This window comes from Ailuropoda melanoleuca, chromosome 16, assembly GCF_002007445.2.
Source record: "Ailuropoda melanoleuca isolate Jingjing chromosome 16, ASM200744v2, whole genome shotgun sequence".
NCBI classification, from domain to species: domain Eukaryota; kingdom Metazoa; phylum Chordata; class Mammalia; order Carnivora; family Ursidae; genus Ailuropoda; species Ailuropoda melanoleuca.
In genome coordinates, this window is record NC_048233.1 from 44,033,058 (window position 1) to 44,038,585 (window position 5,528).

At 51.8% G+C, this 5,528-nt stretch overlaps 1 long non-coding RNA gene across 1 annotated transcript; it reads left to right on the plus strand.

Annotated features, from left to right (window-relative positions):
• The first annotated feature begins 3,728 nt into the window (after nt 1-3,728).
• Nucleotides 3,729-5,015, plus strand: LOC117796694. Its single transcript, XR_004621326.1, has 3 exons — nt 3,729-3,861; nt 4,645-4,741; nt 4,879-5,015. It is a non-coding gene; the product is annotated as an uncharacterized LOC117796694 (long non-coding RNA).
• Nucleotides 5,016-5,528: the final 513 nt, after the last annotated feature.

Consider the following 5,528-nt stretch of genomic DNA (forward strand, 5'->3'; position numbering starts at 1 on the left):
GTCCCATCGGAGTTAAATGAGGACGGTTGGGAGTGTTATTTTACATTTTTAAATATCACAAGATGACAGAAATTCTTGAGCACCCCCTTTGAGGGAAGAGGCACCCCACCCTCTAGTGGTACCCGGATTGTCTGAATTAAACTCTCCATGGGACGCATGAGGCTGCTGGGGCTGAGGGCCTGCTTTCCAGAGTGTCTTTCTCTTGCACCCCAAATCCTCATTAAAGCCCCCCAAAACCCCACAAGGTTTTTGTGCACTAGGTTCTGGGCACATAATTGCCCTGGGGCCTGAGAATATAAGTTGTGTTGGTGTGGAGCTGGTGACATAGTGTGACTGTGCGTCCTAGTGACTCTGACTTTGATAGAGAGGGGCCAGCAAGCTACTTGGGGATGGAGGAAGTCAACTCGGAGCTGCCAGAGGGGCTGCTTACGGGTCAGGGGGGAAAGACCAGGCTCGTCCCCTGCCTTGGGGCATAGCAGCCTTGCCCACCCCCCCCCCCCCCCCCCATCTGGCAACCACCAGTTCCCATCCTACTGTCGACAGCCCCTTCGAGGTCAGAAGAGGCGGATCCCCCCAGGCCAGGGACAGGAGGGAGGTGCACATTCCTCACCCCTATTCACACTTCAGGAAGCTGAAGTTACAGGGGGAGTGCGTGTACCCACCCTTCCCTTCACACCCGACCTTATTCCACCAAACAGCTGGAGGAAGACAGAGGACACTCTCTCCAGCCCCTGCCAAGAGGTCACAGAGTATTTTCAGGTGGGGAGGCCCAGCCAGAGCCCTGGGAGCCGGTTGGGGGAAATGCAGAACTGACCTTGTGGCCAATGGATAGTCCTTAGGAATGGGGATGTCCAGGGAAATGGACAAAGCTAGGTTCCTTTGGAGTGAGACTTCCTGGCTAAGAATGAGCAGAACAGGACATTGGAAAGGGAAGAATTTTGGACTTTTCATTCTTGTGCATTTTAATGTAAAACAAAGTGTATTTAAATTTTGCTCTTCGTCATTTTTTATATTTAAGAGGGAGTTTAGGTTCACTTAGAGCAGTTTTTGGTTGCTGGATTGAATTATTTGATATTTTTTGGTGCCAGCTCACGCTGGTTTAGTCACCTGCAGGCCAGTTGTCCTGAGCAGCGGGACTCTGGCAGCTGGAGAGAGGAAACGCATCTTAGGGCACAGAATGGTGGTGGAGTGGAGTCCGTCTCTATCCTATCTAGACCCTGCCGAGAGGCCTTGGGGGGCAAGAGTAATCTGGCCACCGCGCCGATTCTGGGAGGATATACAAAGAATAATGGTGAGAACCTGTTATTCATTTCTTCATCTGAAAATGCGGGTAACATTTTTTTGTTTTGTTTTGTTTTTTGCAAGGATTGAGTAAATATGTGTAAAGCACTTAGAGACTTACTTCTCTATTTCCTGTTTGAAAATCTATTTCTTATTTCCTCCTGCCATGCAGTAGGGGCCCTAAGAATCCTGGCCCCATATGATGGGGCCGCTTTCTTGGTTACAAAAGGCCAAATATCTGTGATTGGGAGACCGCTCTGATGTCCAGCTGGTCTGACCCCCCCCACCCCCGACATAGGTGTGGTTGGCTGCACATTGTAGGCCCACCTGTTAAGCCCAAGGGGTTGAGAGAAGCGAAGTCGACTCGGTGTTGAGGGTGTTCCCTGTTGGACGTCCCCTCCCCACAGGAGGAGCAAGTTGGAGGGAAAACTTCCCAGCCCATCTTCTCATTTGTTGCTTACTCTCCTTTGGTGGGAGAGTAGATGATCTTGTGGGTGAGAACCCCAGAATAGCTTCTCCAGCCCTGTCTGGGGTGAGTGAACCGGGGTGAGGTGAGGTGGGGTAGGCGTGCGAGGGTGGGGTCAGAGTAGAAGGCCCCTTTGGCCTGGGGTCTCCTATCCAGTTTTGACAGAGAGCCCTGCATTTGGGGTTTATAGAACATCTGTCCAGCCATTAGTAAGGTGGATACTTTCTTTGATCCCCATTACTTAATGACCTTCATGTCGTTTTTTGTATTGCTCTGAACTGAAGGGTCAGAAGGATGAGTCTGGGGCTTTTAATCTCCAAGACACTTCCATTTTCCTAATCTAATCTTCTCAGGAAACTTCTCCTACAATTCCTTCCGAAACTCCATAATCTCTAACCACTCTCCTCTGTCATTTTGGCAAGAATTTATGCCTCATCTCAAGTTACAGCTTGTGAAAGACCTATCATAGAACTTTCCATCTAGGTTGGGAGATGTTTTTGGTGGAGCTGTGAGTGTGACTTTGTATTGGAGGGGAGGGTGGGTAAACTAGGGAAAACGGGCAGGTGGAAACTTTCTATACCAGGAGGAAGCAAAGGAAGGAAGGAGATTATTTTATTTGCCCTGAGCTCTGAACGCACTTCCAGATTTTCCTGGGCTGGGGCAGGACAGGCCTGCATTGTGGTAGGTCGGTCACTCTGTTGGTCTTCTGAGTACATCTTTTTATATGTGCTGGGGGATAGGACACTAGACATCAGAGGTGGCTCCGGAATTGGAAAAACTCAGTCACCCAGCTGTCTTTCTTTATTCACACTCAGAACACTTCACTTCCGACACTTCTGGTTACCAATGTGTGTGAGTTTTCTCCCACCGGGCAGTTCCGTGACACCAGTCAGGTGTGCTAATTCTGCTTCCCTCTGACCCTGTCTAACTGGGGGAAGCATCAGGTCCCACAGGGGAAGGGCTCAGTCCCACAAGACTGTCCCCTTCAGTTGCCAATTGCAAGTCTAGGTTGTCACCTGTGCTTCTGACTGATCGACTATAAATCAGAGTTTCCCATGACCCTTCCCTTGGGTTCAATCAGTTTGCTAGCATGGCTCACAGACCTCAGGGAAACATTTGCTTATGTTTCCCAGTTTATTAAAGGATATGATGACCAGCCAGAGGAAGAGATACTCAGGGCAAAGTCTGGGAGGGTCCTGAGGGCAGGTGCTTCTGTCCCAGCAGAGTTGGGGTAAGTCACCTCCCAGTGTCTGGCTGTGTTCACCAACTTGGGAGCTCTTAGAACCTCATAGCATTAAAGTAAAAAACCCCAAACCTCATAGTATTGGGATTTTGGGGAGCCTTTATCACATAGGCATGATCGGTCATTAACTGTCTCCAGCCCTCTCCCCTTTCTGGTGAAGTGAGGGATGTGGCTGAAAATTCCAAGCTTCTAATCATGGCTTGGTCCTTCTGGGGACCGGCCCCCATCCAGGAGCCATCCAGGAGCCCACTGGAGTCACCGCATTAGACCAGAAGATGCTCTGGTGCTCTCATCAGTCAGGAATTGACAAGCGTCTTAGGAGCCTGGTGTCAGAGCTGAGTCAGAGACCGGATGTTAGAACAAAGGATGCTCCTGGCATGCTTGTCACTTAGGAAATTATAAGGGTTTTGAAGCTTTGTGCCAGGAAGGGGGGAGTAGAGACCATTGTATCTAAACTCTGTTATCGTGCAGTTTCCTTTCTGCTATCTATCACCTCTTGAACGGGCGGTCTTCCTTTATTTGTAAGACAGAAGGAGATTCTTCTTTTCCCATTCTCTTCTTTCCCCGCTGAGTCCCATATGCCCTTACAGTGAGCACCAGCCAGGGTTGGGGGACTTTGGCACATATTGGGTGGATCAGTATGGCACGTGGTGGGCACGTGGTGGATGTCTGGTGCACGGTCGATGGGAGCTACCCACGCTGCGGTGAAGCAGCCGTCTTGGCAGACGGATGTAGACGAAGAAAGGCGGAGGGAGGACGAGAGGGCACAGGATGCAGCCCTGGGAGCGAAGCGTGCGCAGTCTGGCTATGTGCCAGGAGAGGAATGGGGAAGGGGAGCTCGGAGAACCAGCTGAGTGCAGCACATTGGAAGGTCAGTGAGGAAGAAGTTTCTAGAAGGGGAAACTGTCCAGCTCTGCAGAGACAGCCAAGAGAGTAGGGACTAGACAGAGCCACCGGGCTTGTTGCTGTGGGTGATTTGGGGCTGATGGGTGTGAAAAGGGCAGATGGGGCAGGGGGATGAGAAGTGCAGGGGTGAGGGAGCATGGAGGCAATGGGCGTGAGGAGGAGGGGCAGCCAGAGGGGGGTCAAGATCTCACAGAGGATATTTTGGGATGTGGAGACTTGAAGGGGTTTGTAAGCTGAGGAGAGGTGTAAAATTAGAGCCACAGGGTAACTCGGGAAGAATCCTAGTAGAGTGAGGGCCTCCAGCCTTGCTTCCTGGCCCAGTGAAGCCACCGCAGAGCCGAGCCTGGGGATGCAACGCTTTAATAAGGAACCTGAGGGGCTGAGAGCTGGCGGTCGGGGCGAGCGGAGCGTGGGTGCTGTAGACACCGGCTTTGATCACTAGGGCCTCGTGACTTCATAGGCATGAGGGAGTAGGCTTTTCAGATAGTTCATGGTCTCTTTCATGGTTCTGTCCAGATTCTTCCCGATTTCATGGCCAAGCTTGGCCAGTTTTCCCTCTGGGGTGGTTGCTGGAAGTATTGGGAAAGAAATGTCAAGGTGGGGCCAGTGCCCGCATGCCCCCCCACACTCCAGCCACGGCCTCCCACGGTGCGGTCACAGGCCGTCAGTGGATTCTCGGAGTCTCATTCACCTTTAGTACTTGTTCCCCTGCTCCCTTTTTCTTTCTAACCCCAACTTTTCCCCCCAGGGTAGTGACGGGCCCCTGCCTTTTCTGTTTAATGCCCTCCCTGCCAGCTTCTTCCCCTCGGCCCTGGCTCCTACCAGCCCATGGAGTGAGTTCTGGGGTGAGTTCCGTAGTCTCTTCCGACCGCGGGGCAGCGTTTCTGAAACTGGCCTCCTGGGGGATGGGCTGAAGCTGCTGGAGCCTTTGATTCTTCGGTTTCCTGATAGAGCTGATCACATCTTCCTCTTCAAAACGCAGCTCGTCGGTGGAGATGGGAGTTTCCTCAGAAGAGTTTTCAATGGAGACATGGTCCTTTTCAGGGATCAGCTGAGCAGCTGGGCCCGAGGAGACAGAGGGAACAAGGGGCAGAGAAAGAGCTCGTGGTAAGAAACAGCCAGCCGGCACTCTGCCATATCCCTTAACATGCAGAGGTGTCACAGTTGAGTCACTGCCCAGTCGGTGTAGACCAGAACTGAGGTCCCACGCCAGCATCCAAATCTATGAGCACCTGAGAAGCACATCCCTGATTTTGAAGGCCATTGACTAGGAATTCCACTTCTAGCAAATTCACCTTCCCAATCGAAAGACATTAACTATGCAAACACCCCGCCCATTGTCTGGTGCACAGGAGGGGTTCAATAAATACTGGTTCCTTCCCTCTGAATTCTGGGTATTGCTTGAATTTGCCTTCTCTGGAAAACTGGGGGAAACTAGCCTGAGATTAAACCATGTTTACGGATAATGCATGAAGCAGAATCTGGCGATTTTCATGACTTTTGGCGGTGGGGGAGCCTGGGACCCACGGGCCCTTCGAGCCTCCTCATCTCAGGGTGAGCCGCACTCCTCACCCGCTGGCATCTGGGCGTGAGGGTAGTTCGTACGCCCACGTTCAGTGACTACCCAGCGTG